The following is a 14,477-nucleotide window of genomic DNA, read 5'->3' on the forward strand; positions in this document are numbered from 1 at the left end:
GACAATCATTGGATGCATTGACAGCAGAGAAATAGAATATGAAGTTGAGGAAAACAGAGTAGGAAATTGAATATGGAGTTGAGAAACACAGTTCACAAGTGGACACTGCTGTTTTGGAAAACGCTCCAATTCAAACGCTAAATCAATTCCTTATTAATTCAGTTGAATTAACCTTTATGTGATTATAATGATGACATAACACATGTGAGTTAGTATTTAGAATTTTGTGGTCGCACATTGACATTAGTGGTTGCAAGTACAATTCACAAATGTGTAATTGAATTTTGCAAGCTTGTATGATGATGTGTGAAAGATTTAACAACGGTCGCAAACTTACATTCAATAAGATTTGCGAGTGAATCAAAAATAAATTTGCAGATTTGAAATCTGTGCACGCTCAGAGTTCTGTCACTGTTGTCACGTTACCAAGAGATTCGTAAACTTGTAAAACGTTTTGTAAATTTGCAGAGATATTTGCAAGTGAAAATGTAATTTGCGGTCTGGGGGTAGGACCTTTTACTAGGCAATCAGTTCCCTCTGCCAAAACCACAATCGCCTAACCATTGGCTGGATTGTTCCAGCGTTTAAATCTCAGGAAGTAGCTCCCAACATGAGCAAGAGAGGATGAAGTAAATTCAACAAAAAGGATCTACTTGAAAGTAATCGTCTCTTTTATCTGTGTTTATGATTTTTTTGTGTGTGTGTTAAAAGGCATGATAGTCGTTTGCTTATCATGTTAAACATAATAGTACATACATTTCAGACGAACTACAGGCCAGCCATTTCATTGACAGCCTATTGCGTTAGCTAGATGACATTCATTCTAGCTTTACTCTCAACTGGATAGCTTTATCATGCAGCTTTAGATGCGAGGGGGAAATGAATACATTTGCTAGTTAACCATCTGATTGATGAAGTTAATTATAAATGCCATTAGGTAGTTAGATAGCTAAATTGAAACTGCTGGGGAAAGGCTAGCTAGCCAACTAACAAGCTAGCTAATTAATTAACTATCTAGCGAACTAACTAGCTAACTCTCACCACCATCGCTGCAGTGTAGCTAATGTTAGCTAGGTTTGAGAAAATAAAATTATATACTGTAGATTTGAAGCAATATTTTAAAGACTTGTTACTGACTTTTGAACACTTGTCAAACTACTTCACTCTGTTTATTGATGAATGGGTGACTGAAAAAGTTCGCAAGAAAAATGCCCCTCCCATTTTCACTGCAAGTAGACTATTAGGCTGGTTGGGTATCATTTGACGGATGTGTACATTTGCAGTGTTTAGTTCGGCAAGTTATGAACGACCAGGATGATTTGTAATCATGTTTTCATTGTTATTGCATTTCAGGTGAAGAGGGAGTAAGATCACTAGAAAGCAGCATGCTGCCAAACCACCAAAAGGAAAGGGGGATATCTAGTCAGTTGTATAACCGTATGCATTCAACTGAAATGTGTCTTCCGCATTTAACCCAACCCCTCTGAATCAGAGAGGTGCGGGGGGCTGCCATAATCGACATCCAGACCCTAGAGATATTATAGTCAATGCTTATGAACTGGATATTGTAACATATTGGCAATTTATATCAATGACATGAACAAAATGGTTGGATTGTTCAGCAGCGTGCAGTAAATGCTAACATGGCTTTGGTGGTGAAACGTACATTATGATGTATTTCTCCCTTTCAGGCCACTGCATACTGTGACAAGGGCCTGGAGGGTGGCACACATCTTGTCACTGACTTTTGAACACTTGAAAAACTACTGTACGTTTCACAAACTGTTTATTGATTAATTGGTGACTGAAAAATTTAGAAAGAAAAAGGTAAAAGCAAAACTTAAGAATATGTAAAACTGTTTGCAAAATGGATGGCACTTTAAATGTAGTCGGGGTTCTCATCAACTTGAACCAGCACTGAAATTTGAACAGTGAGGTTAATTTCTTCCCCCGCTCTGCTCTTTTCTTCAGGTTGAAGTACATCGCTTACACCCAGACAGATCTGAAGAACTTGGGAACCTCACCAGGAAAATCATCTTGTTCTTGGAGTTTATTCACAAGGTTAGATAGAAATAGATCCACACATGTTATTCTCTATCATGCAGAATTGTCGCTAAACTTGTAACTTGGGAAGCTCATTCAATAATACAGACATGGGTGATTTCTGTCCCAGGGGACTGAACTGTATGCAGGTTTTTGTTCAATTTAGACCACAATTAGTTGAGGTGTTAGTGAAGTTCTGGAACAAAAATGCTGCCACCACTATGCTTCACCATAGCGATGGTGCCAGGTTTCCTCCAGATGTGACGCTTGGAATTTAGTCCAAAGAGTTCAAACTCCAAGCAGGCTGTCATGTGCCTTTTACTGAGGAGGGGCTTCTGTCTGGCCACTCTACCATAAAGGCCTGTTTGGTGTAGTGCTGCAGAGATGGTTGTCCTTCTGGAAGGTTCTCCCATCTCCACAGAGGATCTCTGTAGCTCTCTGTCATCTCCCTGACCAAGGCCCTTCTCCCCCGTTTGCTCAGTTTGGCTGGGCGGCCAGCTCTAGGAAGAGTCTCGGGGGGGGTTCCAAACTTCTTCCATTTAAGAATGATGGTGGCCTTCATCATGGAGGACCTTCAACGCTGCAGACATTTGTTGGTACCTTTCCCCAGATCTGTGCCCTGAAACAATCCTGTCTCAGAGCTCTATGGACAATTCCTTCAATATCATGGCTTGGTTTTTGCTCTGACATGCACTGTCAACTGTGGGACCTTATATAGGCAAGTTTGTGCCTTTCCAAATCATGTCCAATCAATTGCATTTACCACAGGTGGACTGAGTTGGAGAAACATCTCAAGGATGATCAATGGATCCGGATGCACCTGAGCTCAATTTCGAGTCAAGTAGCAACGGGACTGAATACTTGTGTAAATAAAGGTATTTCTGTTTTTATTTGTCTCTTTTTTTTTTGCTAAAATGTATAAAAACCTATTTTTACTTTGTCATGAGGTATTGTATGTAGATTGAGGAAAACAATGTATTTAATCAATTTTAGAATAAGGCTGTAACATAACATGTGGAAAAGGTCAAGGGGTCTGAATAGTTTCAAAATGCACTGTAGATAGTTAACTTCTTGAAACTCCCCATCCCGGATCCGGGATAGTGACTAAAGCCTCAGGCTCATTAGCATAACGCAACGTTAACGATTTCTGAAAATCGCAAATAAAATGAAAATAATGCGCCTACTCTCAAGCTTAGCCTTTTCTTAACAACACTGTCATCTCAGATTTTCAAAATATGCTTTTGAACCATAGCAATTCACTAATTTGTGTAAGAGTATGCTAAGCTAGCTTAGCATTTTGAGTAGCATTTAGCACGCAACATTTTCACAAAAACCAGATAACCAAATAAATAAAATCATTTACCTTTGAAGAGCTTCGGATGTTTTCAATGAGGAGACTCTCATTTACATACCAAATGCGCAGTTTTTCCTGAAAGCGTCTGTGTGTAGGAGAAATCGTTACGTTTTGTACATCACATTTGGCTACCGAAACGAACCGAAAATTCAGTCACCTACAACGTCAAACTTTTTCCGAATTAACTCCATAATATCGACCGAAACATGGCAAACGTTGTTTGGAATCAATCCTCAAGGTGTTTTTTCACATATCTCTTCATTGATATATCGTTCGTGGAAGCCTGCATTCTCCTCTGAATTCTGTGGAAAAATACTTGCAGCTGACTTTTGCGCACCAATTTCGGCGCAGGACACCGGGCGGACACCTGGTAAATGTGGTCTCTTATGGTCAATCTTCCAATGATGTGCCTACAAATACGTCACAATGCTGCAGACACCTTGGGGAAACGACAGAAAGGGCAGACTTACTCCTCTCGCATTCACAGCCATATAAGGAGACAATGGAAAACAGAGCCTCAAAAATCCTGCTCATTTCCTGGATGCCGTCTCATCTTGGTTTTGCCTGAAGCTCACGTTCTAGGGCACGCACAGAAAATATCTTTGCAGTTCTGGACACGTCAGAGTGTTTTCTTTCGAAAGCTACCAATTATATGCATAGTCGAGCATCTTTTTGTGACAAAATATTGCGCTTAAAACGGGCACGTCTTTTTATCCAAAAATGATATAGCGCCCCCAGAGTTTCAACAGGTTAATACTCCACACATATGCAGAGTGATGAAGTCCTATACACCTGTCTACTCCTGAAGTAACTTCCTGTCAGAGACTGATTAGAGGGTTTTGCCAGAGGCCCTGGGCCAATGGGAGGTGAGGGCTTAGGGGTCAAAGAGAGTGAGAATGACGTTACAGACATGAAGGTACAACTTGAAACACAAAGGCGACCTTCAAACTGAAATGCATGAAGCACATGTCCAACACCGCTGTTTGGTGGAGGAAAACACATGTTAAATTGTATAGTCTATGCAACTTTTCGGACGAGTCTGCTGTGCCATGGAACTGTAGAGCAGAACATCAATAAACCTGCCACCCTGTTGTCAGCTATCGACAGTTCCCTTCATATGACAAGGGTTGTAAAGCATTTGCCGGTAGATTGTTGACGTGATTCATGATGGTGACTGATAGCTTGCTAGCTGAGATTTTGACAGATGATGTTGACATGTCCAATCAAAGATACTGTAGATGTAACGTGATTTGACGTCATTTTATGCGGCCAACAACCTTGAACCTTCTTGGATTGGCACTTCTGACATTTTATAGCAGCACCCAAGGGGCTTGCATTTTCGAGCTCTCCCCTTAGATTTTGCAGTGACATAGTGTCCCCATGAGTGACTGAACACTGAGCCAATCATGGCATAACTAGAGGCCATTACCAAACCCTCTATTTTCTGCTGGATGCCCCACTACCATAGAAAGCACTGAGCTAGGCTAAAACTCCAGCATTTTGAAGCTGCCTTACTCAAGAAAGCAAAAAAGAAACCATGTTTGTATGCAGGTTTATTGACTCAGTTATTACTTTTTATTTTTTATTTTTTTTACATTGATTGCAAACTGATAAGTGACACGTATTAATGCCAAAATAACATGCAAAACAGGCAAAAAGCCAAACAGGTGGGGCTCTGCCCAACCTGCCCTGAATGACAGGTCGCCACTGTGCCTGTCCAAACGCAGCCAGGGACAAGTGAATATAAATATTGTGTTCATAGCAGTTTCTATGAATTTGAGTTGTTACACACACTACATGTTAAATGGCTACAAGACAGAGATAAGAAGAATCTTGCTGTAATCAAAGGGAAGGTACTACTGAAGGCCCCAGTATTCAGGCATGCAGCTTGAAGCAGATGTGTGCCTCCCTCCAGGCCCTTGTCACAGCATGCAGTGACCTGATCGGGAGATGACAATAAAAACATGTACATTTCACCACAAAAGCCGTTTTAACATTTACTGTACATTGCTGAACAATCCAACCATTTTGTTAGTGTCATTGATCTAAATGGCCTATTCAAAAAAAAAAACATGGACTATAATACCTCTAGGGTCTTGTGGTGGTTTGGCAGCATGCTGCTTTCTAGTGATCTTACTCCCTCTTCACCTGAAATGCAATAACATCAAAACCATGAATAGTCCTAGTCAGTCAATAACTAGTCTAATTAAACACATAAGCTAGCCAGTTGATAGTAAAGCTAGGATGATAGATGGCTAATGCAATAGTGGCTGTCAATGCAATGGCTGGTCTGGAGTTTGTCTGACATGTACCATTATATTTAATATGATAAGCAAACTACTGTCATGACTTTTCACAAAAAAAGATTTAACTGTGTTCATCAAAGAGATGATTACTTTCAAGTAGATCCTTTTTATTTCATTTACCTCATCCTCGTATTGGGAGCTTCTTCCTGAGATTTGATTGCTGGAACTGTCACGCCCTGGCCATAGAGAGCCCTCGGTTCTCTATGGTGTTTAGGTCAGAGAGTGACTAGGGGGGTGTTCTTGTCATTTATTTTCTATGTGGCTGGTTTGTATGGTTCCCAATTAGAGGCAGCTGGTAATCGGGGGGGGAGCAGGAAAAGGGGCTGAGCTGCACCCAAGGAAAGTAACAATAAGTATTAAAAAAAAACTAAGCTAGACTAGCCTATTTTAACAACTAACTAACCAAAAATAGAGTGGAAGGTCCACCCAGTTCTAACTAGTGTATTTAACAAAGTCTACCTATGTTCTGCTCAACATTCGACCTGAAGAGCCTGTCAGGAGTCTGGTGAAGTCTGTGCCAGCTCCACGCACCAGGCCTTCCTCGGCGCCGGAATTCGTCCCCCCTTTGCTGCTATAACAGCCTCCAATCTTCTGGGAAGGCTGTCCGCTAGATGTTGGAACATTGCCGCTGGGACCTTCTTCCATTCAACCACACAAGCATTTGTGAGGTCAGGCACTGACGTTGGGCGATTAGGCCTGGCTCGCAGTTGGCGTTCCAATTCATCCCAAAGCTGTTCGATGGGGTTGAGGTCAGGGCTCTGTGCAGGCCAGTCAATTTCTTCCACACCGATCTCGACAAATCATTTCTGTATGGACCTCGCATTGTGCACGGGGGCATTGTCATGCTGGAACAGGAAAGAGCCTTCCCCAAACAGTTGCCACAAAGTTGGAAGCACAGAATTGTCTAGAATGCCATTGTATGCTGTAGCATTAAGATTTCCCTTCACTGGAACTAAGGGGCCTAGCCTGAACCATGAAAAACAGCCCTAGACCATTATTCCTCATCCACCAAACTTGACCATTGTCACTATGCATTCTGGAAGGTAGCGTTCTCCTGTCATTCGCCAAACTCAGATTTGTCTGTTGGACTGCCAGATGGTGAAGCGTGATTCATCACTCCAGAGAACGCATTTCGACTGCTCTAGAGTCCAATGATGGGGAGCTTTACACCACTCCAGCCGACGCTTGGCATTGCGCAAGGTTGTCTTAGGCATGTGTGCGGATGCTCAGGCAGTGAAACCCATTTCATGAAGCTCTCGACGAACAGTTCTTGTGCTGACTTTGCTTCGAGAGGCAGTTTTGAACTCGAGTGTTGCAACCGAGGACATATGATTTTTATTCGCTACGCATTTCAGAGCTCGACGGTCTCTTTCTGTGAGCTTGTGTGGCCTACCACTTCGCGGCTGAGCCATTGTTGCTCCTAGACGTTTCCACTTCACAATAACAGCACTTACAGTTGACCAGGGAAGCTCTAGCAGGGCAGTAATTTGACAAACTGACTTGTTGGAAAGGTGGCATCCTATGACGGTGTCACTGAGTTCTTCAGTACGTGCAATTCTACTGCCAATGTTTGTCTATGGAAACTGCATGGATGTGTTCTTGATTTTATACAGCTGGTGTAATGCGGTGCGTGCGGGTGTCAGGGATGTCAGGCGCAGGAGAATGAACTTGGTAAAAACAGAGCTGTTTAATAAACATTCAAAAAACCTCAGAAAACCAAAGTATACAAAAATAACATAATAGGGTGCAAAACCCGTCGCACACCAGAACAAATAACACACCTACATACAACAAACAATCTCTGACAAGGACATGAGGGGAAACAGAGGGTTAAATACACATGTAATGAATGGGATTGGAACCAGGTGTGAAGGAAGATAAGACAAAACCAATGGAAAATGAAAAATGGATCAATGATGGCTAGAAGTTCGGTGACGTTGCACACCACCCGAACAAGGAGAGGGACCGACTTTGGCGGGAGTCGTGACAGCTGTCAGCAACAGGTGTGGCTGAAGTAGCCGAATCCACTCATTTGAAGGGGTGTCCACATACTTTTGGCCATGTAGTGTATTTTTCTACAAATTTACTCTTGGTAACAGTGTCAACAGTGACAGAACTTCGAGCGCGTGCATATTCAAAATCTGCAAGTGTATTTTTGATTCACAGCAGAATATTCATACTCATAAATCGCTTGTAATTATTCTGAAAATAAATTATACTTGCAAATCTTATTGAATGTATTCAAATGTCAAGATACAAGTTTACGAAATTCAATTACACATTTGCTGATTACATTTGCAGCCACTAATGTCAATGTGCGACCACGAAATTCTAAATACTATCTCACATGGCTCTGTCATCATTATAATCCCATAAACCTTTACCAACTCATACATGTAACCACATTTCCAGGGATGTGATGTTTCACAATTGAAATCAACATACGCAGGGAGAGAGACAAGCACTCAAACCACTCCTGCAACTCCATTCATAACTGTATGAAACTCAGAACATTTCCACAATGTTTAAGAACAATTGGAGCAGCCTTTCACTGTCCACTCTGACATTAAAAACAAGTCAATATTAATCTATATCAAATATATACCTTTTGACTCCCTAGGCTGTCAGACCTCCTCTCCACACCCTACCCTGTAGCATCACTCAGAAAGCTTTTACCATAATACTGTCTCTGAAAGTGCCAGTACTGATTATCAAGAAGTATCCCACTTTAACCTGGATTAAAAGGTTTTTAGGTGGAGTGGGCAGGGTGCCGAAAACCATCTCCCTTCATCTGCACCATTAATGCAGAGGCATAGCTGCATTTGCATCTAAACGTTTCATTACAGCCAGAGTGGAGATACCAATTTCTCTCCCCATCTCTCTCCGCTGCTCGCTCCCTCTCTCAAAGGGGGAGATCAAAGCATGACAAATTGAAATAAATGAGAGTGAAGAAAAGGTGGCTGGGTACGCCACTGCTCGTCTGGTCAGGAAGACGAGAGGGAGGGGTGGAGTGAGGGACTATTTGCATTCTTCCCTCATCTCTCTTCTCCTTTCTGATGTGGAGTGGCAGTAACGTTTACAGCTGACGACCTTCGTATGACACGCGGACGGCGATGAGGACAAGAAAATCTCTTGACGTGTACTGTACGTAAAGATGAGACCGAAAGTCACGGACAACACAATAGTCTTCAAAGTGCTGTCAAATTCGAACAACAGTAGCCGTTCTTCTTGGCACATGACAAATGCACTGATCCAGTCATTGTAACTACATAAAGAACAACACTACCCGTGTAAGGATGGTGCCCATAGTGCTGCATGTCCAATGAACCCATGGACTACGAAGGGAGCTGCAGTAATGAGAACAGCTGATCAACGCTACACACATCAGTAATGGACTCAGAGGGGGGGGGGGTAATATAGTTACACATGTGTAAGGCATATATACATGCTCGTGTCAGATGTGCCTTTTATATCACACTGGATAATGTGCAGTACGTCATGTCGAGTACCTTTACTGATCATTGTGCTGATGAAATGTAATTGCATGTATGGAGATTCTTTGTAATATACAATCAAAGTAGTTCCTTTTGCTCATCCACCCTGATCTATACTACACATTATCCCTAAATATCTCATGGGATACTTTAGACTATTCCCTCTTACATTAAATTGGTGGGAGCAGTGGGTTACTCTGAGGCTTCCTCCTTAAAATATTACCCAGTTATCACTTCAGAGGGTCAATGTAATATTCCCCATATCATGTAACGCTGTATCAGAATAGTCAACACTTTTATCCCAGCTGTCAATCAAAGCACCCACTCATGGCTTTCAGATTTGAATCTCAGTAAGGCCTGTCACTGCTGATCTTCCTTAGTGAGCTTTGTCTGGGGAGCTGTGTGTAGGTGGTGGCTGGAAACCTGCATATCTACCTGAATAAAGACACTCCTTCCTTGGATCACTTTCACAGCCATGGCTACAGAGCCAGGCATTAAAATGAAGACACGATAGAGTATTAAACTAAACCTCAAAGCCAAACTTAGCTGCACAATGTTTGCCACTTGGCAAATCTTTTGTGGTGCAGAGAATTATCAAAAAAGACTTCAGAGTTTGTTTGATTTATCTATTTGCCTACTTTCTGAGGAACGACGGTCTGACCATAAAGTGGATTCAAAAGGAACAAAGTGAAAATGGAGCAAAGGGTTTGATAAATTGATTCATAGTTCAGAAAAGAAAGGCTTCTGAATCAATTCTTGGTTTTGATGCTGCGTTACATGTTTGTGTGTAAGCCTAGTATAATCGTATGATCAGATAGCTTCTGTTTCCACCATAGAAATCAGCCTTCTTTGGAAGTAACAGGTGTGAAAGTAAACAGAGCTGACTTCACACCAGACTGTTTAAAGAAATTAGCTTTTGATATTCCTATCATAGTATGAGGTCTGTAAAGGAGTTGTATTTTGAAGAGATTCTATATTTTTTCCTTTATATGTCAACACAATTAGCTTCAACGGATATGTACAAAGATAATATTTCAGCTCCCATTTTAAGTTTATGAAATGTGGTGTCTGGGACTGTGCACAAATCTATCGCTTGAGGTTAAGGTATACACTTGTATTACCGTAATAATTCTGAACATCTTTGTAGGTAATCTTTACAACATGTTTCTTTCTTATATGCATTACATGATATTGAGCCATTTCTTGAGCACAGGCACCAACAATGTAGTTCCTCATTGAGAGAGATTCTTTACTTTTGCATGCATAAATTTAAAAAATCCCAGTCGAACCCAGACAGTTGATATTTTGTATGTGAGACAGGTAGAGCAGTATTTTTGTATCGGTGCTGTCAGGAGTCAGTGACAACCGGCTCGATCCCTCCTCCCCCCGCCCCTGGGCCCACCTCTCTCCTCAGGCATTCTGCATCCAGCTCCAATCACCATGGCAACCTGGATTAACAATTTCCCAGCTCCCAGCCCTATTCTGCATTCCATTCACAGATCCTCCTCTCAGACTGCTTCAACAAGTCAATCAAAGATGACTCATTTAACAACCATTGATTAGGCCAAAAACATATCATTATATTTACATGAATGACAAAATGATGCAGACATGAATGACATTCAGGTTGGGGCGTCTGACTGAAATACATCCCCTATTCACCATTATTATGTTTTGTCTTGTGTCTACTCAACAACCTCCCCTGCACATTGTGCTCCTGGGGGAGAGCAGGACATTTTTTGGAGGGGGGATAGATGGGGGAAATATACTGTAGTTAGTGAGGTCATGTGGTGAGCGTGGCATTCGACCATGAACAAACTGACAACTTTTTAAACGCTTACACAATTTTGACCAAGCTACTTTCATAAACGTATAATGGGCTGACATGATGGCACAAGTGTGTTTGCTACAGCCCGAAACAGCCTTGAAAGCCTTGTTGTGTAGGAATGTTGGACATTATCAATGCTCCTCTTTTGCTACAAGTGGTGAATATATTGTAGCTCTCAATAACAGCAAAAGCAGTTTGCTAATTCTTTATGAAGTAGCATGCCGTGCCTGTTTTTCTAACAATTATCTCGAGTATTTAAGTACAGCGTGGACACGTCTGCATTTCTATGTCGCTAATTAACAGAAGCTGCATAATGAAAATAAATCCCATATGTTAATGTTTGTCTGTATCCACTTGGGGAAAAGACAATAACTTAGGATAGGATTGACATTTCATTAAACGTAATCTGGTAGTGAAATGGACTTTCTCCCATTGTTGAGGCCTACATCATTAGAGCAGCCAGTTTCAGAACCATGGACAGCAGCATCTCAGTTCCAGTGCCTGCATTGCCTCTTCATTGCTTCAACTGTGTCTCTTTATGACAGTTACACTTACTCCAACACTCTCTAATATTCTAATGTGTCACGGTCGTCATAAGGAGGAGACCAAGGCACAGAAAACAAAGATAACTAAGGTCAGGGCGTGACAACATGTCCCTGATGTAAGTATAAAAGTAACAATGCTTTCTCATTTTTAATGGTAAATGTTAGTCTATATGCAGTCTGTCAAAGCTCGTTAAGTAAACCTTACTTTCCTTCGGTCATTTCAACAACAAATTTTTCCCAGGACAATGAATACTTATTTCACTGGATTGCATTGTACGTTCCATTATACTTTATTTGGGGGTTTTCTTTCCACTTCAATGTAACATTTCATGTTGAGTAGGTAGAACCCTTCATCTTTGATTCTACCTATTCATCCCTTGGGTATGTGGGAGTGAAACCTGAGAGAGCAAGGGTTCAGACAAGACTGAATAAGATTGCACTCACCTTTGTGATATAACTGTGTCCAGAAAATGTCACCTCGGACATGTATAAAGTTGCTTCACTTTGCAAGGACTCAGGAAGTATCTCTCTTTGGTCATATTTTATAGCTACACTATTAACCTAGCATCATTCACTACTACCACACCACAGTTCAGATAGAATACCCTCCTATGGCTCTGCTGAATCTGTGTCAGTTATAGTGGTCCCTGTCATCCTGGGGTCCCCTGTGTGTGAGTCAGGCATGACTGGGCCTTGTTTGGTCCAATTACTTGGCATATCTAGCCATCTTCCAGGGTGAGAGTCCGATAGATATCTGCTACCCCCCTCTACAACACCCAGAGCCTCTGTTAGGTCAAAATACCCATGCACACCCAGCAATCAGAGACCTAAACTCCTTGCCCAATTATGAGGAAACATGTTATATGAACAGCGCCGATTGAAACAAGTTGTTTTCATTCTGTTTCAGGGTTTCTCAACATGGATGCCAGTAAGATCCTTCTAACTACAAGGCTGGGAACATAGCTCAAAGGCCTTTAGTATACTCATCATAATAAACTGCAGCTATGCTTTTGAGAACTTCATCTTAGAGGCATGTATTTCAGTGTACCCCTACGTGCCTTGGCTGTTGAATTCTCCTACAGATCAGTGCAATTCTGATCGATTTTGTCAATGTATTATGATTATGACTTTTTTTTCGGGTTAAATTTCAACCACAGTATTATGTCACCATGGTAATCAATTTTTAGCATTGAAAAATATGTTGAATTTGTATCCTTGAAACAACATCTGCTCTTCAACCTAATATCCACTATAAGAAAAATACTAGGCTGGGCAGCACTTCCTACTGAAGAGTATCTACAGCTGTACCCTTTGGTCTCACATTCAGGGTTTTAACAAAACCGAACCCTGCTGATATTTGTCACTGACTGTTACCAAAGTGCTATCGTGAGAATGATTGTTTGAGAAATATACACTTAAAGATTCACTGTTGCTATCAAAGTCAGAGCAAATTAAATGTAAACTATACATTATCAGTCATATATCATCAATTATGGCATTTAGGCCTATATATCATTTGGGAAATCCTCCACCACTATTGTTTTAATTCAAGCCAGGATGCAACTAAAAATAGACAATACATATAGGCTTAGGGATTCAAGCTTTGTCTGATTTCAAATGGAATCTACAAGTTAGTAAGAAAATATGTTGGATTCATGTCTCCATCTCTGCCAAAAATTAAAGTTAAAGAATATGACTAAATCAAAGCAAAGTGCACTTGAAGATTTTTGGTTGAAATAGAGACGTGAATCCCACGTATCAATTAATAATTTGTAGGCAAATTGGAATTAAAAGCCTGACTCAGTGGCACAGACAGAACTATCCGAGGATACATCTCCTTCACATGTTTAGATTTGGTTGTGTTGACAACCAAACACAATTCAATATCACTTTTGCGATACAGTAGCCTTGTATGTCGACCAGTTAACAGCTATGTTGGGTTCAGTTCTCCATCTCAACCAAAAATAAATGTTAAAGAATAGGATGAAGCCAGTGGCTCAGATGGAACTGTCTAAGCAGTAAATACATCTCCTTTAAATGTTGATATTTGGTTGCGTTGTCAACCAAACACAATTCAATATTACTTTTGTAATGCAGTGAACAGCCTAAAGGTAATGCTATTTTACAAACTAATGTAACAGTATTTATTCAACTTTAAAATGAGTAACACATCCCTGGTCACATTTTGAAGTTACTATAACAATACATGTATTCTAATGTAATCAAAGAAAGTGTGCATGTTCAAGATAGCATGCAAATGTCGCAGGTCTGGGGAGATCTTCCCAAGTGCTGTAACAGTCTGCACAGAATCTCAAACTGCGTTGACCACTTGCACCATGTACTTCATTTCAGTTGCGATTCAGGTCATTTGGTTCTGCTACAAGCACAGTGATCACACATTAAGTTGTTCTATAAATAAACTAAATATCTTACATTGTGTTCCCTTTTGAACTTGATTTTAAATGGTGTCAACTAATCCAAAAATCAGACGTTGATTTCCTATTGGAATTTAGATGGTTATACATTGTGATACCACACTGAGAATTCAACAAACTTTTTGAGTGGATGGAAATGGGTTGTCATCTCATTGATCAACGTATCAACCAAATATGACCCATTCTCCACATTGAAATGACATGGTCATCGCAAAGCTTATGAGAATTAATAAATCAGTAACAGTGAGAACTCTGTTATTTCAATCATAATATTCATAAAACAGTTGCAATGGTGGATATTTGTTTAAATAACCATTTATTATCAGACCACTCATTAAAATCAAACTCAAGTATTTCATGATCCCCTCCATTCCTCAACACATTTCCACTGAGGAGCTCTCTATACTTTGTCAATTCCACCTTCGTGATGCTGGGACTGCAGTGTTAAAGTTAATTCAAAAAGCATATCACA

At 40.7% G+C, this 14,477-nt stretch overlaps 1 long non-coding RNA gene across 1 annotated transcript; it reads left to right on the forward strand.

Moving 5' to 3' along the window:
• Positions 1-575: 575 nt before the first annotated feature.
• On the forward strand, positions 576-13,993 carry LOC135527557 (uncharacterized). Its single transcript, XR_010453452.1, has 3 exons — positions 576-659; positions 1,972-2,918; positions 12,478-13,993. It is a non-coding gene; the product is annotated as an uncharacterized LOC135527557 (long non-coding RNA).
• The last annotated feature ends 484 nt before the right edge of the window (positions 13,994-14,477 follow it).

This window comes from Oncorhynchus masou, chromosome 33 (genome assembly GCF_036934945.1).
Source record: "Oncorhynchus masou masou isolate Uvic2021 chromosome 33, UVic_Omas_1.1, whole genome shotgun sequence".
In the NCBI taxonomy this organism is placed as follows: domain Eukaryota; kingdom Metazoa; phylum Chordata; class Actinopteri; order Salmoniformes; family Salmonidae; genus Oncorhynchus; species Oncorhynchus masou.